The sequence below is a fragment of the Panulirus ornatus genome, chromosome 17 (genome assembly GCF_036320965.1).
Source record: "Panulirus ornatus isolate Po-2019 chromosome 17, ASM3632096v1, whole genome shotgun sequence".
Taxonomy (NCBI): Eukaryota; Metazoa; Arthropoda; class Malacostraca; order Decapoda; family Palinuridae; genus Panulirus; species Panulirus ornatus.
Genome location: NC_092240.1, coordinates 56,962,314 through 56,987,924, shown reverse-complemented (window position 1 = coordinate 56,987,924; position 25,611 = coordinate 56,962,314). Strand labels below are relative to the sequence as shown.

The window sequence follows — 25,611 nt, the reverse complement described above, 5'->3', positions numbered from 1 at the left end:
GATATTAGTAGAAAAGAGTTCAGCCTATAAGTCATAAAATTGAGATCCTTTTTGAGAGTAGAATTATCCCTTAAGACATTTTTCTGTTTCTAGTCAGAGAACTTAAGTTAGTATTTTCCTTGAGGCAGGGCATGCATGTAGCACTCACCAAATATCTTGATTCTGTTGTATTACAATACAGATAAAACTTCCAAAATTTGAATGTCTTCAAAATTTAATTCAAAAACTCCTTTTATTTCTCACTACTTTTGGGTTAACTTGGTTCATGAGCATCCCTTTGGTTCAAAACATTTGAAATTTTTTTTTTTAATGCTTGCCATTTCCCGTGTTAGTGACTTAGTGCCAGGAACAAGTGAAGAAATAGGCTCATTTGCTGACATCCACTTTCTAGCTGCTATGTATTGTGCACCAAAACTAGAACCCCCATCCACAGACCTTTCCATGATTCCCTCAACCATTTCCAATGTCCTGGTTCAGCCCATTGATAGCATGTCTTCCCCTATAAACAGTATCACACTAGTTACTTTATCCCTTGCAGGTTTTGCACTTTGTGTGTCCTTTAAAGCAACTTTCACTCTATCCCTCCACTTCTTCCATGGTTTGTCCTTGTTCCTCTCTTCTTCCACTTTTGATATGTATGCCCTCTTGGTCATCCTTTCTTCACTAATCCTCTCCATATGTCCAAACCATTTAAGCATGCTCATCTCTCTTTTGCATACATCTCTTACTACCACACCTCTTTTGTATCCTATTATTTCGTATTTGATCACCCTCATCACATGCAAAGACTGTCCTCAGACTTTTAATTTCTTGCACATTCACATTATCCTCTACAGTTTTGTCTAAGACCCATGCCTCATATCCATGCAGTACCAACAGGATTACTATACCATCAAGCATACCCATCTTTGCCTGTAAAGACAGTGACCTCTCTTTCCATACATTCCTCAGTGTGCCCATGACTTTTCCCCTCACCCACCATATAATTTGCTTCAACTCCCACTGTTCCATTTGTTGCTGTATCCACTCCCAGGTATTGAAAAACTCCGCTTCCTCCAAGATCTCTCCTTTCAAACTCACATTTCAAATAACTTGTTTCTTTACACTGCTGAGCCTAATAAGCTTGCTGTTCGATCTACCTATATCTCTGCTGCCCATTCCCTCTAGGAACTCCCATCAGACAGACACTTTCCGCAAAGTATGAAGCACAGCTTTACACAGATGATAATGTAGTGCTATACTGAGATTTGCTGCTTTACAATTTCATATACAAACACAGTGGTGCTACCTCGCTGGAGGGGGATGCTATTATGTGTGGCGGGGCTGTGATAGGAATGGATGAAGGCAGCAAGTATGAATATGTACATGTGTATATTCCTGTGAGTCCATTGGGAAAATGAAACACGATAAGTTCCCAAGTGTACTTTCATGTAATAATCACATCATCCGAGGAGACACGAGAGAAATATAACAGTCAGAGGTATAAGTTTGTTGAGTATTCCTGGTAAATTATATGGGAGGGTATTGATTGAGAGGGTGAAGGCATGTACAGAGCATCAGATTGGGGAAGAGCAGTGTGGTTTCAGAAGTGGTAGAGGATGTGTGGATCAGGTGTTTGCTTTGAAGAATGTATGTGAGAAATACTTAGAAAAGCAAATGGATTTGTATGTAGCATTTATGGATCTGGAGAAGGCATATGATAGAGTTGATAGAGATGTTCTGTGGAAGGTATTAAGAATATATGGTGTGGGAGGAAAGTTGTTAGAAGCAGTGAAAAGTTTTTATCGAGGATGTAAGGCATGTGTACGTGTAGGAAGAGAGGAAAGTGATTGGTTCTCAGTGAATGTAGGTTTGCGGCAGGGGTGTGTGATGTCTCCATGGTTGTTTAATTTGTTTATGGATGGGGTTGTTAGGGAGGTAAATGCAAGAGTTTTGGAAAGAGGGGCAAGTATGAAGTCTGTTGGGGGTGAGAGAGCTTGGGAAGTGAGTCAGTTGTTGTTCGCTGATGATACAGCACTGGTGGCTGATTCATGTGAGAAACTGCAGAAGCTGGTGACTGAGTTTGGTAAAGTGTGTGGAAGAAGAAAGTTAAGAGTAAATGTGAATAAGAGCAAGGTTATTAGGTACAGTAGGGTTGAGGGTCAAGTCAATTGGGAGGTGAGTTTGAATGGAGAGGGACTGGAGGAAGTGAAGTGTTTTAGATATCTGGGAGTGGATCTGGCAGCGGATGGAACCATGGAAGCGGAAGTGGATCATAGGGTGGGGGAGGGGGCGAAAATCCTGGGGGCCTTGAAGAATGTGTGGAAGTCGAGAACATTATCTCGGAAAGCAAAAATGGGTATGTTTGAAGGAATAGTGGTTCCAACAATGTTGTATGGTTGCGAGGCGTGGGCTATGGATAGAGTTGTGCGCAGGAGGATGGATGTGCTGGAAATGAGATGTTTGAGGACAATGTGTGGTGTGAGGTGGTTTGATCGAGTGAGTAACGTAAGGGTAAGAGAGATGTGTGGAAATAAAAAGAGCGTGGTTGAGAGAGCAGAAGAGGGTGTTTTGAAGTGGTTTAGGCACATGGAGAGGATGAGTGAGGAAAGATTGACCAAGAGGATATATGTGTCGGAGGTGGAGGGAACGAGGAGAAGAGGGAGACCAAATTGGAGGTGGAAAGATGGAGTGAAAAAGATTTTGTGTGATCGGGGCCTGAACATGCAGGAGGGTGAAAGGAGGGCAAGGAATAGAGTGAATTGGAGCGATGTGGTATACCAGGGTTGACGTGCTGTCAGTGGATTGAATCAAGGCATGTGAAGCGTCTGGGGTAAACCATGGAAAGCTGTGTAGGTATGTATATTTGCGTGTGTGGACGTATGTATGTACATGTGTATGGGGGTGGGTTGGGCCATTTCTTTCGTCTGTTTCCTTGCGCTACCTCGCAGACGCGGGAGACAGCGACAAAGTATTAAAAAAAAAAAAGAAAAAAAAAAAAAGTTGATATACATCGAAGAGACAAAGCTAGGACTCCATTTGGTAAACATGCAATTGTCCATGACAGACCAATCTTGGACAGTTGCATGTTTAGCAAATGGCGTCCTAGCTTCGTCTCTTCAATGTATATCAACTGACTTATATTTCTCTCTTGTGTCTTCCCTGATGATGTGATTATTACATGAAAGTGCACTTGGGAACTTATCGTGTTTCATATTCCCCATGGACTCATAGGAATGTCTTGATCACGCACAAATTGCGATCCTTTCCAACATGTGTATATATGTATATGTCTGTGTATGTATATGTATGTATACATCAAAATTTATATGTATGTTTATGTGCGTGTATGAGCATTTATGTGTGCGTATATTGGAAAGGATCACAATTTTGCGCATGATCAAGATGTTCCTATGAGTCCACATTTCGTGTTTCATTTTCCCCGTGGACTCATAGGAGTATGTGTATATATTTATATATGTGTGTGTATGTGGGTGGTTGGGCCATTCTTTGTCTGTTTTCCTTGTGCAACCTCGCTGATGTGGGAAACAGCAATTAAGTAAAATGAATATATAGGGATTTTTTCAAACAAACAACCATGGGGACATCACACACCCCTGCTGCAGACTGACATTCACTGGGAACCAATCACTCTCCTTTCTTCTTACCCGTACACATGCCTTTCATCCTTGGTAAAAACTTTTCACTGCTTCTCGCAACTTACCTCCTGCACCATATACTGTTAAAACCTTCCACAAAGCATCTCTGTCAACCCTATCATATGCCTTCTCCAGATCCATAAATGCTACAGACAGATCCATTTGTTTTTCTAAGTATTTCTCACATACATTTTTCAAAGCAAATACCTGATCCATACATCCTCTACCACTTCTGAAACCACACTGCTCTTCTGCAGTCTGATGCTCTGTACATGCCTTCATTCTCTCAATCAATACCCTTCCATACATATTTATTTCTTTATTTATTGTACTTGATCGCCGTTTCCTGCATCAGCTAGGTAGCGCCAGGAAACAAAGAATGGCCCATCCACTCATATACACACATATACATAAATACCCATACACGCACATATACATACATATGCATATCAACATAGACACATATGCATACATATACATACACATACACAGACATATACATAAAAAACATGTACATAATCATACTTACCTTCATCCATTCCTGGAAAACAGACAAAAAAGGCCACATTTGTTCACACATAGTCTCTAGCTGTCATGTGTAATGCAACGAAACCACAGCTCCCTGTACACAACCAGGCCCCACAGACCTTTCCATGGTTTACCCCAGATGCTTCACATGCTCTGGTTCAGGCCATTGACAGCTTGTCGACCCCTGTATACCACATCATTCCAGTTCACTATATTCCTTGCACAACTCTTACCCTCCTGCATGTTCAGGCCCCAATCGCTTGAAATCTTTTCCATTCCCTCCTTCCACCTCCAGTTTGGCCTCCTGCTTCTCCTTGTTCCCTCTACCTCTGACACATATGTCCTCTTTGTCAGCCTTTCCTCAGTCATTCTCTCCATATGTCCAAACCATTTCAACACACCCTCTTCTGCTCTCTCAACCACACTCTTTATTTCCACACATCTCTCTCACCCTTTCATTACTTATTCAGTTAAACCACCTCACAGCACGTATTATCCTCAAACATTTCATTTCCAACACACCCACCTTCCTCCGCGCAACACTATCTGTAGCCTATGCCTCACAACAATATAACATTGTTGGAACTACTATTCATTCAAACATACCCATTTTTGCCCTCTGAGATAATGTTCTCTCCTTCCACACATTCTTCATTGCTCCCAGAACCTTCGCCCCCTCTGCCACCTTGTGGCTTACTTCTGCTTCCATGGTTCCATCCACTGCTAAGTCCACTCCCAGATATTTAAAACACTTCACTTCCTCCTGTTTTTCTCCACTCAGACTTACATCCCAGTTGACTTGTCCCTCAACCCTTGCTCTTATTTACATTTACTTTTAAATTTTTTGTTTCACATACTTTTCCAAACTCAGTCACCAACTTATGCAGTTTCACACTCGAATCAGCCACTAGAGCTGTATTATCAGCAAACAACAACTGACTCACTTCCCAGGCCCTCTCATCCCCAATGGACTGCATATTTGACCCTCTCTCCAAAACATTTGCAATTACCTCTTTAACCACCCCATCCATAAACAAATTAAACAACCAAGGAGACATCACACACCCCTGCCGCAGACCGACATTCACTGGGAAATAGTCACTCTCCTCTCTTCCTATTCATACTCATGCCTTACATCCTTGGAGAAAACTTTTCACTGCTTCCAGCAACTTATCTCCCACATCATATACTCTAAAACCTTCCACAAAGCATCTCTATCAACCCTAATATGCCTTTTCCAGATCCATCAATTCTACATACAAATCCATCTTGTTTTTCTAAGTATTTCTCACACACCACACACATTCTTCAAAGCACACACCTGTTTCACACATCCCCTACTTCTGAAACCACAGTACTCTTCCCAAGTCTGATGTTCTGTACATGTCTTCACCCTCTCAATCAGTATCCTCCCATATAATTTCCCAGGAATACTATACCTCTGTAGTTTGAACACTCACCTTTATCCCCTTTGCCTTTGTACAAGGGCATTATGCATGCATTCCGCCAATCCTTAGGCACTTCACCTTGATCCATACATACATTGAATATCCTTACCAACCAATCATCAATACAGTAACCCCTTATATAATAAATTCCACTGCAGTGCCATCCAAACCCTCTGCCTTGCCAGATTTCATCTTCTGCAAAGCTTTCACTACCTCATCTCTCTTAACCAAGCCATTCTCCCTGACCCCTCTCAGTTTGCAAACCACCCCAAACAAAACACCCTATATCTGCCACTCTATCATCATTCAACAAACCTTCAAAATACTCACTCCATCTCCTCACTTCATCACTACCTGTTATTACTTCCCCACTTGCCCCTTCACTGATGTTCCCTTTTGTTCTCTTGGCTTATGCAAATCATTTACCTCCTTCCAAAGCATCTTTTTATTCTCACTAAAATTTAATGATGATCTCTCACCCCAACTCTCATTTGCCCTTTTTTTCAGCACTTACACCTTTCTCTTGTCCTGCCTCTTTCTTTTATACATCTCCCCAGTCATATGCACTCCTTCCTTGTGAGAATCATCCAAAAGCTTCTCTTTTCTCTTTCACTAACAACTGTACTTCTTCACCCCACCACTCACTACCCTTTCTAATCTGACCACCACCCACCTTTCTCATGCCACATGCATCTTTTGCACAAGCCATCACTGCTTCCCTAATACATCCCATTCCTCACCCACTCCCTCATGTCATTTGCTTTCAACTTTTTCCATTCTGCACTCAATATCTCCTGGTACTTCCTCACACAATTCTTCTTTCCAAGCTTACTTACTCTTACCCCTCTCTTCTTTTTTGAAAACCTCAGCATATGTTCACCCTCGCCTCCAAAAGTCTCTTTTTACCTGCCTATCAATTAACACATAATCCAATAATGTGTTTTGACCATCTCTCTTACTCACATACGTATACCTATGTATATCTCATTTTAAACCAGGTATTCCCTGTCACCAGTTTTTTTTTCAGAACACAAATCCACGAGCTCTTCACCATTTCCATTCACAACACTGAATACCCATGTACACCAGTTATACCCTCAACTGCCACATTTCTCACCTTTGCATTTAAATTACCCATCACTAAAACCCGGTCTCGTGATCAAAGCTGCAGACACACTCACTCAGCTGCTCCCAAAACACTTGCCTCTCATGATCTTTCTTCTTATGACCAGGTGCATAAGCACCAATAATCACCCATCTCTCTCCATCCACTTTCAGTTTTACCCACATCAATGTGGACTTTACTTTCTTACACTCTATCACATACTCCCACAACTGCTTCAGGAATAGTGCTACTCCTTCCTTACCTCTTTTTCTCTCACCCAACCCTGACTTTACTCCCAAGACTTTCCCAAACCACTCTTCCCTTTTACCCTTGAGCTGCATTTCACTCAGAACCAGAACATCCATGTTTTTTCCTCAAACATACTACCTATTTCTCCTTTCTTCTCATCTTTGTTGCATCCACACGCAATCAAACACTCTAATCTGAGCCTTCGAGGAGGATGAGCAGTTCCTCTTGACTCCTTCTTCTGTTTCCCTTTTTAGAAAGTGAAATACAAGGAGGGGATGGTTTCCAGCACCTGCTCTGCCTCCTTTAGTCACCTTCTACAGCACCCTCTTGTATATATATACACAGTCACAAACACATACATATACATACACATAATTTCATGTGTAATTTACATGAATAGTAATGGATATGAGTGGATGTGGCCTGTTTTTGCCTGTTTCCTGGCTCTGCCTCTCTGATGTAGCGGGTGGTAATGCTGTTTCCTGTGGGATGGGGCTGCATCAGGAATGGATGAGGATGCACACGTATGAATATGTACATGTACATATATGTATTATCCTTGGGGATAGGGGAGAAAGAATATTTCCCACTTATTTCCTGCATGTCTTAGAAGGCGACTAAAAGGGGAGGGACCTGGGGCTGGAAATCCTCCCCTCCCGCTTATGATTTTCCAAAAGAAGGAACGGAGCGGTGGGCCAAGTGAGAATATACCCTTTAAGGCTCACTCCTCTGTTCTTAACACTAGCCTCTTTAATGCGGGATAAGGCGAATATGTATGAAAAAGATATATATGTGTGTGTATGTTGATGTGTATTTGTATGTATATGTATGCATATGTGCATGTATATATATCTTTTTCTTTTCTTTCATACTATTCGCCATCTCCCGCATTAGCGAGGTTGGGTTAAGAACAGAGGACTGGACCTTTGAGGGAATATCCTCACCTGGCCCCCTTCTCTGTCCCTTCTTTTGGAAAATTAAAAAAAACCGAGAGGAGAGGATTTCCAGCCCCCCACTCCCTTCCCTTTTAGTCGCCTTCTACGACACGCAGGGAATACGTGGAAGTATTCTTTCTCCTATTCCCAGGGATAGGGGAGAAAGAATACTTCCCACGTATTCCCTGCGTGTCGTAGAAGGCGACTAAAAGGGGAGGGAGCGGGGGGCTGGAAATCCTCCCCTCTCGTCTCTTTTTTAATTTTCCAAAAGAAGGAACAGAGTGGGGCCAGGTGAGGATATTCCAAAAAAGGCCCAGTCCTTTGTTCTTAATGCTACCTCGCTAACGCGGGAAATGGCGAATAGTTTAAAAGAAAGAAAGAAAGATATATATATATATATATACAATGTTGTATGGTTGCGAGGCGTGGGCTATGGATAGAGTTGTGCGCAGGAGGATGGATGTGCTGGAAATGAGATGTTTGAGGACAATATGTGGTGTGAGGTGGTTTGATCGAGTAAGTAACGTAAGGGTAAGAGAGATGTGTGGAAATAAAAAGAGCGTGGTTGAGAGAGCAGAAGAGGGTGTTTTGAAATGGTTCGGGCACATGGAGAGAATGAGTGAGGAAACATTCACCAAGAGAATATATGTGTCGGAGGTGGAGGGAACGAGGAGAAGAGGGAGACCAAATTGGAGGTGGAAAGATGGAGTGAAAAAGATTTTGTGTGATCGGGGCCTGAACATGCAGGAGGGTGAAAGGAGGGCAAGGAATGGAGTGAATTGGATCAATGTGGTATACCGGGGTTGACGTGCTGTCAGTGGATTGAATCAGGGCATGTGAAGCGTCTGGGGTCAACCATGGAAAGTTGTGTGGGGCCTGGATGTGGAAAGGGAGCTGTGGTTTCGGGCATTATTGCGTGGCAGCTAGAGACTGAGTGTGAACGAATGGGGCCTTTGTTGTCTTTTCCTAGTGCTACCTCGCACACATGAGGGGGGAGAGGGAAGGTATTCCATGTGTGGCGAGGTGGCGATGGGAGTGAATGGGGGCAGACAGTGTGAATTGTGTGCATGGGTATATATGTATGTGTCTGTGTATGTATATATATATGTGTACATTGAGATGTATAGGTATGTATATTTGCGTGTGTGGACGTGTGTGTGTGTATACATTGTGTATGGGGGTGGGTTGGGCCATTTCTTTCGTCTGTTTTTTTTTTTTTCTTTTTTTTTTTTCCAAAACAAGGAACAGAGAAGGGGGCCAGGTGAGGATACTCCCTCCAAGGCCCAGTCCTCTGTTCTTAACGCTACCTCGCTAACGCGGGAAATGGCGAATAGTTTGAAAGAAAGATATATATATATATATATATATATATATATATATATTTTTGCTTTGTCGCTGTCTCCTGCGTTTGCGAGGTAGCGCAAGGAAACAGACGAAAGAAATGGCCCAACCCACCCCCATACACATGTATATACATACGTCCACACACGCAAATATACATACCTACACAGCTTTCCATGGTTTACCCCAGACGCTTCACATGCCTTGATTCAATCCACTGACAGCACGTCAACCCCGGTATAGCACATCGCTCCAAATCACTCTATTCCTTGCCCTCCTTTCACCCTCCTGCATGTTCAGGCCCCGATCACACAAAATCTTTTTCATTCCATCTTTCCACCTCCAAGTTGGTCTCCCACTTCTCCTCGTTCCCTCCACCTCCGACACATATATCCTCTTGGTCAATCTTTCCTCACTCATTCTCTCCATGTGCCCAAACCATTTCAAAACACCCTCATCTGCTCTCTCAAAAAAGCTCTTTTTATTTCCACACATCTCTCTTACCCTTACGTTACTCACTCGATCAAACCACCTCACACCACACATTGTCCTCAAACATCTCATTTCCAGCACATCCATCCTCCTGCGCACAACTCTATCCATAGCCCACGCCTCGCAACCATACAACATTGTTGGAACCACTATTCCTTCAAACATACCCATTTTTGCTTTCCGAGATAATGTTCTCGACTTCCACACATTCTTCAAGGCCCCCAGAATTTTCGCCCCCTCCCCCACCCTATGATCCACTTCCGCTTCCATGGTTCCATCCGCTGCCAGATCCACTCCCAGATATCTAAAACACTTCACTTCCTCCAGTTTTTCTCCATTCAAACTCACCTCCCAATTGACTTGACCCTCAACCCTACTGTACCTAATAACCTTGCTCTTATTCACATTTACTCTTAACTTTCTTCTTCCACACACTTTACCAAACTCAGTCACCAGCTTCTGCAGTTTCTCACATGAATCAGCCACCAGCGCTGTATCATCAGCGAACAACAACTGACTCACTTCCCAAGCTCTCTCATCCCCAACAGACTTCATATTTGCCCCTCTTTCCAGGACTCTTGCATTTACCTCCCTAACAACCCCATCCATAAACAAATTAAACAACCATGGAGACATCACACACCCCTGCCGCAAACCTACATTCACTGAGAACCAATCACTTTCCTCTCTTCCTACACGTACACATGCCTTACATCCTCGATAAAAACTTTTCACTGCTTCTAACAACTTTCCTCCCACACCATATATTCTTAATACCTTCCACAGAGCATCTCTATCAACTCTATCATATGCCTTCTCCAGATCCATAAATGCTACATACAAATCCATTTGCTTTTCTAAGTATTTCTCACATACATTCTTCAAAGCAAACACCTGATCCACACATCCTCTACCACTTCTGAAACCACACTGCTCTTCCCCAATCTGATGCTCTGTACATGCCTTCACCCTCTCAATCATTACCCTCCCATATAATTTACCAGGAATACTATACTATACTATATATATATATATATATATATATATATATATATATATATATATATATATATATATATATATATATATATCCCTGGGGATAGGGGATTAAGAGTACTTCCCACGTATTCCCTGCGTGTCTTAGAAGGCGACTAAAAGGGGAGGGAGCGGGGGGCTGGAAATCCTCCCCTCTCGTTTTTTTTTTTAATTTTCCAAGAGAAGGAACAGAGAATTGGGCCAGATGAGGGTATTCCCTCAAAGGCCCAGTCCTCTGTTCTTAACGCTACCTCGCTAATGCGGGAAATGGCGAATAGTTTGAAAGAAAGAAAGATATATATATATATATATATATATATATATATATATATATATATATATATATATATATATATATCCTCCCCCCTCTTTTTTTTTTTTATTTTCCAAAAGAAGGAACAGAGAAGGGAGCAAGGTGAGGATATTCCCTCAAAGGCCCAGTCTTCTGTTCTTAATGCTACCTCGCTAACGTGGGAAATGGCAAATAGTATGAAATATATATATATATATATATCTGGGAGTGGATCTGGCAGCGGATGGAACCATGGAAGCCGAAGTGGATCATAGGGTGGGGGAGGGGGCGAAAATCCTGGGGGCCTTGAAGAATGTGTGGAAGTCGAGAACATTATCTCGGAAAGCAAAAATGGGTATGTTTGAAGGAATAGTGGTTCCAACAATGTTGTATGGTTGCGAGGCGTGGGCTATGGATAGAGTTGTGCGCAGGAGGATGGATGTGCTGGAAATGAGATGTTTGAGGACAATGTGTGGTGTGAGGTGGTTTGATCGAGTGAGTAATGTAAGGGTAAGAGAGATGTGTGGAAATAAAAAGAGCGTGGTTGAGAGAGCAGAAGAGGGTGTTTTGAAGTGGTTTGGGCACATGGAGAGGATGAGTGAGGAAAGATTGACCAAGAGGATATATGTGTCGGAGGTGGAGGGAACAAGGAGAAGAGGGAGACCAAATTGGAGGTGGAAAGATGGAGTGAAAAAGATTTTGTGTGATCGGGGCCTGAACATGCAGGAGGGTGAAAGGAGGGCAAGGAATAGAGTGAATTGGAGCGATGTGGTATACCGGGGTTGACGTGCTGTCAGTGGATTGAAGCAGGGCATGTGAAGCGTCTGGGGTAAACCATGGAAAGCTGTGTAGGTATGTATATTTGCGTGTGTGGACGTATGTATATACATGTGTATGGGGGGGGGTTGGGCCATTTCTTTCGTCTGTTTCCTTGCGCTACCTCGCAAACGCGGGAGACAGCGACAAAGTATAATAAAAAAAATAATAAAAATAAATATATATATATATATATATATATATATGATAGAGTTGATAGAGATGCTCTGTGGAAGGTACTAAGAATAGATGGTGTGGGAGGCAAGTTGTTAGAAGCAGTGAAAAGTTTTTATCGAGGATGTAAGGCATGTGTACGTGTAGGAAGAGAGGAAAGTGATTGGTTCTCAGTGAATGTAGGTTTGCGGCAGGGGTGTGTGATGTCTCCATGGTTGTTTAATTTGTTTATGGATGGGGTTGTTAGGGAGGTAAATGCAAGAGTCCTGGAAAGAGGGGCAAGTATGAAGTGTGTTGGGGATGAGAGAGCTTGGGAAGTGAGTCAGTTGTTGTTCGCTGATGATACAGCGCTGGTGGCTGATTCATGTGAGAAACTGCAGAAGCTGGTGACTGAGTTTGGTAAAGTGTGTGGAAGAAGAAAGTTAAGAGTAAATGTGAATAAGAGCAAGGTTATTTGGTACAGTAGGGGTGAGGGTCAAGTCAATTGGGAGGTGAGTTTGAATGGAGAAAAACTGGAGGAAGTGAAGTGTTTTAGATATCTGGGAGTGGATCTGTCAGCGGATGGAACCATGGAAGCGGAAGTGGATCATAGGGTGGGGGAGGGGGCGAAAATTTTGGGAGCCTTGAAAAATGTGTGGAAGTCGAGAACATTATCTCGGAAAGCAAAAATGGGTATGTTTGAAGGAATAGTGGTTCCAACAATGTTGTATGGTTGCGAGGCGTGGGCTATGGATAGAGATGTGCGCAGGAGGATGGATGTGCTGGAAATGAGATGTTTGAGGACAATGTGTGGTGTGAGGTGGTTTGATCGAGTAAGTAACGTAAGGGTAAGAGAGATGTGTGGAAATAAAAAGAGCGTGGTTGAGAGAGCAGAAGAGGGTGTTTTGAAATGGTTTGGGCACATGGAGAGAATGAGTGAGGAAAGATTGACCAAGAGGATATATGTGTCGGAGGTGGAGGGAACGAGGAGAAGAGGGAGACCAAATTGGAGGTGGAAAGATGGAGTGAAAAAGATTTTGTGTGATCGGGGCCTGAACATGCAGGAGGGTGAAAGGAGGGCAAGGAATAGAGTGAATTGGAGCGATGTGGTATACAGGGGTTGACGTGCTGTCAGTGGATTGAATCAAGGCATGTGAAGCGTCTGGGGTAAACCATGGAAAGCTGTGTAGGTATGTATATTTGCGTGTGTGGACGTATGTACATGTGTATGGGGGGGGGGTTGGGCCATTTCTTTCGTCTGTTTCCTTGCGCTACCTCGCAAACGCGGGAGACAGCGACAAAGTATAAAAAAAAAAAAAAAAAAAAAAAATATATATATATATATATATATATATATATATATATATATATATATATTTTTTTTTTTTTCATACTATTCGCCATTTCCCGCGATAGCGAGGTAGCGTTAAGAACAGAGGACTGGGCCTTTGAGGGAATATCCTCACCTGGCCCCCTTCTCTGTTCCTTCTTTTGGAAAATTAAAAAAAAAAAAAAAATAGAAATATATATATATATATATATATATATATATATATATATTTATATGTGTGTGTGTGTGTGTGTGTGTGTGTGTGTGTGTGTGTGAGTGAGTGAGTGTATGGGTCTCTCTCCATTTATTTCTTGGCGCTACCTTGTTAATGCTGCAATATTGATTCTATTCAATTATACTTAGTCGCTGTCTCCCGCGTTAGCGAGGGAGCGCAAGGAAAGAGACGAAAGAATGGCCCAACACATTCACATGTATATACATAAACACCCACATGCGCACATTTACATACCTATACATTTCAATGTATACATACATATACATACAGAGACATACACATATATATATATATATATATATACATGTACATATCCATACTTGCTGCCTTCATCCATTCCTGTCATCACCCCACCACACATGAAATGGCACCCCCCTCCCCCCGCATGCACGAGGTAACACTAGAAAAAGACAACTAAGGCCACATTTGTTCACACTCAGTCTCTAGCTGTCATGTGCAATGCACTGAAACCACAGCTCCCTTTCCACATCCAGGCCCCACAGAACTTTCCATGGTTTACCCCAGACGCTTCACATGCCCTGGATTAATCCATTGTCAGCAAGTCGACCCTGGTATACTACATCTTTTCAATTCACTTTATTCCTTGCACGCCTTTTACCCTCCTGTACGTTCAGGCCCCGATCACCCAAAATCTTTTTCACTCCATCCTTCCACCTCCAGTTTGGTCTCCCACTTATTGTTCCCTCCACCTCTGATACACATATCCTCTTTGTCAATCTTTCCTCACATTCTCTCCATGTGACCAAACCATTTCAATACACCCTCTTCCTGCTCTCTCAACCACACTCTTTATTACCACACATCTCTCTTATCCTTTCATTACTTACTTGATCAAACCACCTCACACCACATATTGTCCTCAAACATCATTTCCAACACATCCACCCCCTCCGCACAACCCTATCTGTAGCCCACGTCTTGCAACCATATAACATTCTTGGAAGCACAATTCCTTCAAACATACCCATTTTTGCTCTCCAAGATAACGTTCTTGCCTTCCACTCATTCTTCAACGCTCCCAGAACCTTCGTCCCCTCCCCCACCCTGTGACTCACTTCCGCTTCCATTGTTCCATCTGCTGCTAAGTTCACTCCCAGATATCTATAACACTTCACTTCCTTCAGTTTTTCTCCATTCAAACTTACATCCCAATTAACTTGTCCCTCAAACTTACTGAACCTAATAACCTTGCTCTTATTCACATTTACTCTTAACTTTCTTCTTTCTTACACTTTACCAAACTCAGTCACCAGCTTCTGCAGTTTCTGACCCAAATCAACCACTAGCACTGTATCATCAGCGAACAAGTTACTCACTTCCCAAGCCCTCTCATCCACAACAGACTGCATATTTGCCCCTCTCCCTAATACTCTTGCATTCAACTCCCTAGCTGTCCTATCCATAAACAAATTAAACAACCATGGAGACATCACGCACCCCTGCCGCAAACTGACATTCACTGGGAACCAGTCACTTTCCTCTCTTCCTACTTGTACACATGACTTACATCCTCGATAAAAACTTTTCACTGCTTCTAGCAACTTACCTCCCACACCATATACTCTTAATACCTTCCACAGAGCATCTCTATCAACTCTATCGTATGCCTTCTCCAGATCCATGAATGATATTGATGAATATATTTATCTATTTCAGTTCCTACTTTGTTGAGTTAATCATTCATTTATCTAAATATTATATTGTAAACACATGCTTCAAAAATATGTCAGACATTACTTATTTGCAGTAGTTCCACAAATTTACAGCTATTTGGATAATTTCTCCAACATTTTGCTATATATTGAATTCATTTATCAAATATATCATGGTTAGAGCAATCTAGTAATACATGAAATTCATCTTCTATAACATAATTATTTCATTTACAGCATATTCTCCCTTCTCGTGGTACATTTTGATACCTACCAGCTGTAATATGTAATCTGTTATTATTGGTTCATGGCTTACATAAGTTGATTCTACAATTTTTTGACAATTTTTTATATGCTTTTAGGATAAATCTGTCTTTGTATCTTTGTAAGTAGTGTATGTTTTACATGATGACATATTTTGTAAGTTATTGCACCATTCCGGGATCCAAAGATCTTGAAGCGTTTTCTCTAAATAGATGGTTTGGTGTGACTGGAAGACCACCTGTGACATGGACATATAGGGTGGAGGAAAATTAGGGGGAGAGAAACAGAGGAAGAATGAGTGGAATGGTGTATGCAATAGAGGCATGTAAGGGCAGGGATAGGTGGAGACTCTTCTCCCAAGTCCACCAGAGGGACCAAGTCCACCAGAGGGAACAGACATCAGAGATATGGATAGATAGATAGCTTTCTTTTCACTGCTTTTTTAACCAGGTTGGATTGTGGTTCTCCAGCTTCAACCACATCCCTGACATACCAGAATTAGTTAGAACTTACTTGATCTCACATATCCGTATTGAATTAAACTGATTTACATTATGAAGCCTCAACAGACACTTGTACAATACATGACTCAATTTACTACTTTTACCAGAAACTAGCCTAACCCAATTTCTCATCATTCTGTTCCTTACGTGAACTTCAATAGGATATTTAAGTAACTCCATACACCATAGTAATACTTGTATTTTCATAAACATACAAAGAAAAAGCAATGGAGAGAGTTTTTTGCACTAACTGTAGTGTAACTCATAAAATGTTTTGACAACTTTTATTGAACAAAAATACAGGATTTTTACATGATCATACATGTTCCTTATTGCATTAAGGATCTTTCTGTTGACACTTAAGTTTATTAACTTATACCACAAGTCATCCCGCCACTCTCTACCTGCTCATGTCTTTCCGAATAACTATAACCTAGGACAGTTTACAAGCTAGGTTTTATATTTCCTAAATTCATAGATACTTTTCCTTGTTTCTTCTATTTCCCTTTTATAACCCCCTCTCTCTTTTCAAGGCCCAGTATCAGTGTGGACTTTTGTCTGGAACTGGAGCCTTTAAAGAAAATCTATAGAAATGAATCAGTAAGGGTCTTAATAACAAATATAAGGTCAATAGTACAGTATCCTTGCTGAAAGCCAGCCTGGATTTCCTTAATGATATAATTACTGTCACTGAATTCCTTTAGCCTTGCATTCACTCAGGATGTACATAGTTTTCCCACACAGCTTAGAAGAGTTTTGACTGTGATTATTACTATCATTCACATCTGTATTTTTGTAAATAGGGATGATAGTGCCAAGTAGCCAGCCTTTGGGTAATTTTTCAGCTGCCAAGAATGTGTTAAATTTTACATACATGGAGTTGAGTAAGTGTTTAGTATTTTTCATATGCTTGTTTATAATGTCAGTGCCTGCAGCCTTATTATTTTAAGGTTAATGCATAAAATTTTTCATTTCCTTAGTAGTTACATTATTTAAAACCTCAGTGTTACCCATATCAATATTGGTATTTAGTCCCGAATTGTCTCCCAGCATCATTTTCTTGTGATAATATCTTCAAATTTTCTTGAAATTCATATATCATTATAGGTACATCAGCTTTTTTATTTCCTTGAAAGTATTTCCCAACACAACTTGGATCCTTCGATTTAGTCTCCCTTCACTTCTCGATAAAATCACATTTTTCCTTTTCCTTAACTCTTTGCATCTCATGCTAGTATGTTTTTCTTTTTTCTAACATATCTTTATGGTTACTTATGTTTATGTGTAGCTTTATTATATTCCTTTGAACTAATCCAACATTGTTTGTTGAAACTGGTTGTACTTGCAGTATTATATATATATTTATTATACTTTGTCGCTGTCTCCCGCGTTTGCGAGGTAGCGCAAGGAAACAGACGAAAAGAAATGGCCCAACCCCCCCCCCCCCCCCATACACATGTATATACATACGTCCACACACACAAATATACATACCTACACAGCTTTCCATGGTTTACCCCAGACGCTTCACATGCCTTGATTCAATCCACTGACAGCACGTCAACCCTGGTATACCACATCGCTCCAATTCACTCTATTCCTTGCCCTCCTTTCACCCTCCTGCATGTTCAGGCCCCGATCACACAAAATCCTTTTCACTCCATCTTTCCACCTCCAATTTGGTCTCCCTCTTCTCCTTGTTCCCTCCACCTCCGACACATATATCCTCTTGGTCAATCTTTCCTCACTCATCCTCTCCATGTGCCCAAACCACTTCAAAACTCCCTCTTCTGCTCTCTCAACCACGCTCTTTTTATTTCCACACATCTCTCTTACCCTTACGTTACTCACTCGATCAAACCACCTCACACCACACATTGTCCTCAAACATCTCATTTCCAGCACATCCATCCTCCTGCGCACAACTCTATCCATAGCCCACGCCTCGCAACCATACAACATTGTTGGAACCACTATTCCTTCAAACATACCCATTTTTGCTTTCCGAGATAATGTTCTCGACTTCCACACATTCTTCAAGGCCCCCAGGATTTTCGCCCCCTCCCCCACCCTATGATCCACTTCCGCTTCCATGGTTCCATCCGCTGCCAGATCCACTCCCAGATATCTAAAACACTTCACTTCCTCCAGTTTTTCTCCATTCAAACTCACCTCCCAATTGACTTGACCCTCAACCCTACTGTACCTAATAACCTTGCTCTTATTCACATTTACTCTTAACTTTCTTCTTCCACACACTTTTCCAAACTCAGTCACCAGCTTCTGCAGTTTCTCACATGAATCAGCCACCAGCGCTGTATCATCAGCGAACAACAACTGACTCACTTCCCAAGCTCTCTCATCCCCAACAGACTTCATACTTGCCCCTCTTTCCAAAACTCTTGCATTTACCTCCCTAACAACCCCATCCATAAACAAATTAAACCACCATGGAGACATCACACACCCCTGCCGCAAACCTACATTCACTGAGAACCAATCACTTTCCTCTCTTCCTACACGTACACATGCCTTACATCCTCGATAAAAACTTTTCACTGCTTCTAACAACTTTCCTCCCACACCATATATTCTTAATACCTTCCACAGAGCATCTCTATCAACTCTATCATATGCAGTATTACTTTGATTAAAAGAAATTTTGACAGTTTCCCTTGAGAATATTTTAATTGCTGGGTCAGTAAGAATTTTCTTTAACTCATGACTTAACTCTTCCACAGAAGAAGAATCTGCTTCCTTAATTTTTCTCTGTATATATTAGTGATCTAAGTGATTAGCATATTCATCTTTAACTTGTTCCATCTACCTGGTTTATCCATGTCTTCTATTTTAGTTCATTAAAGTATGTCTTTATTATCATTCTGGATGGAATTGAAATTTATTTATTCATTTATTTATTTTGCTTTGTTGCTGTCTCCCGCGTTTGTGAGGTACCGCAAGGAAACAGACGAAAGAAATGGCCCAACCCACCCCCATACACAATGTATATACATACACGTCCACACATGCAAATATACATACCTATACATCTCAATGTACACATGTATATACACACACAGACACATACATATACACCCATGCACACAATTCACACTGTCTGCCTTTATTCATTCCCATCGCCACCTCGCCACACGTGGAATACCATCCCCCTTCCCCCTCATGTGTGCGAGGTAGCACTAGGAAAAGACAACAAAGGCCCCATTCGTTCACACTCAGTCTCCAGCGGTCACGCAATAATGCCCGAAACCACAGCTCCCTTTCCACATCCAGGCCCCACACAACGTTCCATGGTTTACCCCAGACGCTTCACATGCCGTGATTCAATACACTGACAGCACGTCAACCCCGGTATACCACATCGATCCAATTCACTCTATTCCTTGCCCTCCTTTCACCCTCCTGCATGTTCTGGCCCCGATCACACAAAATCTTTTTCACTCCATCTTTCCACCTCCAGTTTGGTCTCCCACTTCTCCTCGTTCCCTCCACCTCCGACACATATATCCTCTTGGTCAATCTTTCCTCACTCATTCTCTCCATGTGCCCAAACCATTTCAAAACACCCTCTTTTGCTCTCTCAACCACGCTCTTTTTATTTCCACACATCTCTCTTACCCTTACATTACTTACTCGATCAAACCACCTCACACCACACATTGTCCTCAAACATCTCATTTCCAGCACATCCACCCTCCTGCGCACAACTCTATCCACGTTTTGCAACCATACAACATTGTTGGAACCACTATTCCTTCAAACATACCCATTTTAGCTTTCCGAGTTAATGTTCTCGACTTCCACACATTCTTCAAGGCTCCCAGGATTTTCGCCCCCACCCCCACCCTATGATTCACTTCCGCTTCCATGGTTCCATCCGCTGGCAGATCCACTCCCAGATATCTAAAACACTTTACTTCCTCCAGTTTTTCTCCATTCAAACTTACCTCCCAATTGACTTGACCCTCAACCCTACTGTACCTAATAACCTTGCTCTTATTCACATTTACTCTTAACTTTCTTCTTTCACACACTTTACCAAACTCCGTCACCAGCTTCTGCAGTTTCTCACATGAATCAGCCACCAGCGCTGTATCATCAGCGAACAACAACTGACTCGCCTCCCAAACTCTCTCATCCACAACAGACTTCATACTTGTACCTCTTTCCAAAACTCTTGCATTCACCTCCCTAACAACCCCATCCATAAACAAATTAAACAACCATGGAGACATCACACACCCCTGCCGCAAAGCTACATTCACTGAGAACCAATCACTTTCCTCTCTTCCTACACGTACACATGCCTTACATCCTCGATAAAAACTTTTCACTGCTTCTAACAACTTACCTCCCACACCATATATTCTTAATACCTTCCACAGAGCATCTCTGTCAACTCTATCATATGCCTTCTCCAGATCCATAAATGCTACATACAAATCCATTTGCTTTTCTAAGTATTTCTCACATACATTCTTCAAAGCAAACACCTGATCCACACATCCTCTACCACTTCTGAAACCACACTGCTCTTCCCCAATCTGATGCTCTGTACATGCCTTCACCCTCTCAATCAATACCCTCCCATATAATTTACCAGGAATACTCAACAAACTTATACCTCTGTAATTTGAGCACTCACTCTTATCCCCTTTGCCTTTGTACAATGGCACTATGCAAGCGTTCCGCCAATCCTCAGGCACCTCACCATGAGTCATACATACATTAAATAACCTTACCAACCAGTCAACAATACAGTCACCCCCTTTTTTAATGAATTCCACTGCAATACCATCCAAACCTGCTGCCTTGCCGGCTTTCATCTTCAGCAAAGCTTTTACTACCTCTTCTCTGTTTACCAAATCATTATCCCTAACCCTCTCACTTTGCACACCACCTCGACCAAAACACCCTATATCTGCCACTCTATCATCAAACACATTCAACAAACCTTCAAAATACTCACTCCATCTCCTTCTCACATCACCACTACTTGTTATCACCTACCCATTTGTGCCCTTCACTGAAGTTCCCATTTGCTCTCTTGTCTTACGCACTTTATTTACCTCCTTCCAGAACATCTTTTTATTCTCCCTAAAATTTAATGATACTCTCTCACCCCAACTCTCATTTGCCCTCTTTTTCACCTTTTGCACCTTTCTCTTGACCTCCTGTCTCTTTCTTTTATACATCTCCCACTCGATTGCATTTTTTCCCCACAAAAATCGTCCAAATGCCTCTCTCTTCTCTTTCACTAATAATCTTACTTCTTCATCCCACCACTCACTACCCTTTCTAATCAACCCACCTCCCACTCTTCTCATGCCACAAGCATCTTTTGCGCAATCCATCACTGATTCCCTAAATACATCCCATTCCTCCCCCACTCCCCTTACTTCCATTGTTCTCACCTTTTTCCATTCTGTACTCAGTTTCTCCTGGTACTTCCTCACACAAGTCTCCTTCCCAAGCTCACTTACTCTCACCACCCTCTTCACCCCAACATTCTCTCTTCTTTTCTGAAAACCCATACAAATCTTCACCTTTGCCTCCACAAGATAATGATCAGACATCCCTCCAGTTGCACCTCTCAGCACATTAACATCCAAAAGTCTCTCTTTCGCGCGCCTGTCAATTAACACGTAATCCAATAATGCTCTCTGGCCATCTCTCCTACTTACATACGTATACTTATGTATATCTCGCTTTTTAAACCAGGTATTCCCAATCACCAGTCCTTTTTCTGCAAATAAATCTTCAAGCTCTTCACCATCTCCATTTACAACACTGAACACCCCATGTATACCAATTATTCCCTCAACTGCCACATTACTCACCTTTGCATTCAAATCACCCATCACTATAACCCGGTCTCGTGCATCAAAACCACTAACACACTTATTCAGCTGCTCCCAAAACACTTGCCTCTCATGATCTTTCTTCTCATGCCCAGGTGCATATGCACCAATAATCACCCATCTCTCTCCATCAACTTTCAGTTTTACCCATATTAATCAAGAATTTACTTTCTTACATTCTATCACATACTCCCACAACTCCTGTTTCAGGAGTACTGCTACTCCTTCCCTTGCTCTTGAAATTAGAAGTTGTTATATATATACCACAGTGTACATCTGAAAACAATGGATCAAACCCCAAGATTCTGAATTGTTTTACTTTGCTAAGTAGAAATGGGGATCCAGTAACATGATCTGCAATAGTTTTGTGTATGATAGTTTCCTTACCTACTATGTAGTCTTCTCCCACTCAGCCATCAAGGGAGAGGCCACAGTAAAAGAGTCTCCACTTATCCCTGTCTACATGCCTCATTCACATACACCAATCCATGCATTCTTCCCCCATTTTTCCCCTTCCAGTACCTTTTCTTTCTATTTCCCCACATCACAGGTGATCTCTCTATTCAACCCTTTTAATTATACTATCAAACTCTCTCATAAACTCCCCATTATGCATTTGTTCCATTGTTCATTGGTTCATCTCTGTCTTGAATATTGTGTTCACTTTTGGTCACTTGTAAAAAGGCATAAATGGAATGGAAAAAGTACAGTGTCGAGCTACCACAATGGTTCCTGGGCTGAGGAAGAAATCCTATGAAAGCCGACTAAACAACTTGAATCTCTATAGCCTAGAAAAGAAGAGGTAAAGAGGTGATTTAATACAAGTATTCAAAATTAACATAGTCTTTGAGAATACTAATCTAACTAGATAATCGAGACTTAATTCCTCTGATTTCACTTACAGTAATGGATACAAACTCATGGGCAAACATTTTACTTTGAATGAGGCAAAGTTCTTCTTCAACAGGATTGTTAACATATGGAATCATTTACCCATTAGAGTGGTTAAAAGTAGTTCTATAGATATATTTTAAGAATAGACATAGATATATTGCTTCAGTTCCATGACTGACATTATTTGCCCCACCTTAGGCACATTGACAGTTTGTAAGTTTTTCTCTCTTATTTATCTGTAGGTCTCTGATTTTATGACATTAATGTGTGAGTTTTTGATATCTTCGACTATCACAAACAGACTGTTATTGTTTGAATTCCTTTTTGCTCCTTTGTATTCGTATTTGATGTTGTAAATGTAGACAGCATAAAGAAGTTTAAAAGGCTTTACAGTAGTAGAGAAAGTTCAAGAGATAGGATCCCACAAGTGGAAAACTCCTTACAGTACAAATAGGGAATTACTATAATGACACATATGAAGCACTGAGAAGTAGGAAAAGTATTGACACTTTTTACTTGATTTTGTAAAGGCAATTGATAAAGTAAACAATGGAGTTTCCTAAGTGACAAGATGAAATATAAAAAGGAAAATGGATCAAATAATTTCTAACTGACAGAAAACTAAAGTTTGTTACAAATGGCAGCATGTCTAAAGATGTGATTTTGCATGTACTGCCAGGAATGGTTTTAACTTCAGTACTCTCAGTAATTATGTTAGACATGAAAAGGAAGTAAGAGCACAATTGTGGTATTATAGGAATGGCAATTGGTACATCTTTACACAACTGGTAGAGAAATGATGTAGTGGACAATGTAATAACTTGGGTGTTGGAGCATTATGGCATGGGTTGTGTGTGTCACATGGGTACACTGCACAATCAGCTGGGTTCATGTTGTATCAGATGGCTTACATTACAGTTACAAGAAGGAATTAATTTAGATACTCACACTGTATCACAGCATATATGTACTGTGAATTTTCTTTTCATTATAAATGCATTGATATGCTTTCTTTTTACTTTCTTTATTCAGTTCAGCTCTTTTTTTCCTCTAGAATTCTGTAGTTTATATTTTAGAATGCCATATCAGTCAAGAAAAACAATATTCATTCTCTTTCTTTTATTAGAGTTTCATAAATATCATTGTAATGGACTAGTAGTTGAGGTTGTGTACTTTTACCTGGTAGGAATACATGTTAGCCTTCATTTGTAGAATTGTTTTTTATCAGAAGTTCCAGTATGTTTTTCAGCACCCTTACAGATATTTGTATTACATGTGATTTCAGGGTAATCAGTCTATATTGTTTCAAAAGCTTGATTGAAACATCTTTATGAATTGGTGATGCATGTGCCATTTTGCAAATATATGCAATGCTGTTTTTGTCAAGGCTTTGTCTCATCTGTAGAATCATTAGTTTTGCTATTGTCATCTTTGTTTTTAGAAGGAATATACCTGGTATTCCATCCATTCGTGTTGCTGAGTTCATCTGTTGCCACGTTCAAGTCAACATCTGATAACTCAGTGTCTGTAATAGTGCTGTCATTGTACTAATTAAACATTTCATTACGTGTTTTTCCTTTGTTTTCCATAAGAAATACTGATTTATTTTTTATTAGTATCTTGCCTGTTTTCATGGGAATATTTTCGTTTTTCTTGGACTTGATGAGGTTCACTCTCAGTTTTTGTTTTTCTTTCCTCACATCCAGCAATAGTACTTCCAGAATCTATTCCATGCATTTAATTTCTTTATTTCTATTCTATGGTTTTTCATCATTTCATTGTTACACATCTTATTTTTCCATCAAGCTCTTTTTTTTTTCCATTGCCTTCAGCTGATCTTTTTTTTCCTATCCCTTCTTTTCATCCACAGTTCTCTTTCCCTTGAAGGTTTTAATTTTATGCTGATTTTATTTTTTATTGGTACTAGATTCTCATACTGGCATAATCTTTCCCAAAATATTTTTGTCATTTGCATTGTCTTTGATTGCATCAGTTTGTTTTTGTAATTAGTTCATTAACCTTGCTGCATTGTCATAAAAGTCCCTGTCATTCAGTCTGTTATGCTCTACTGTATTTCCACCAGTTCTACATGCTTTAGTGTTAGCTCCATGGTGTTATGATCAAATATGTTTTTTTTTTTTTTTTCAAACTATTCGCCATTTCCTGCGTTAGCGAGGTAGCGTTAAGAACAGAGAACTGGGCCACTGAGGGAATATCCTCACCTGGCCCCCTTCTCTGTTCCTTCTTTTGGAAATTTAAAAAAAGATTGAGAGGGGAGGATTTCCAGCCCCCCGCTCCCTCCCCTTTTAGTCGCCTTCTACGACACGCAGGGAATACGTGGGAAGTATTCTTTCTCCCCTATCCCCAGGGATATGTTTTTATTAACCCTTAAACGGCAGCTATCATCTAAAATGATGCTTATCCATTGTGGGAAAAGAAAAAAAAAGACCTAGATTTTTTTTTACCTTACAGAATGTATTTGTATCATATGGTATTCAAGAAAATAAACAGAAAGTGATATATACTTTCCTGTATATTAATGTGGCAGGATGTTGGGTTGATGTACTGTAAACCTTGACTGTGGTTATCTTTTAGGTGTGATATCATTCACATACCCTCAAACACATTGCTCACTTAATTTTTACATATACATGTTTTGCTATGCATTTTTTTATATTTACAAATTATTCACACACAACATTATTTACATTAATAAATGAAAGAGATTTACTTTATTTTCTTCAAAAATATATACACTACAAGCAAATTTTTTTCTTTTAACATAAAATTGGTTGGTGTAT

The 25,611-nt window shown here is 40.8% G+C and overlaps 1 protein-coding gene across 2 annotated transcripts in view; it reads left to right on the top strand.

Moving 5' to 3' along the window:
• The window catches only part of LOC139754822 (uncharacterized), a 243,374-nt gene that overhangs the window by 121,912 nt on the left and 95,851 nt on the right, over positions 1–25,611 (top strand). The gene's annotated exons all lie outside the window — the stretch shown is intronic.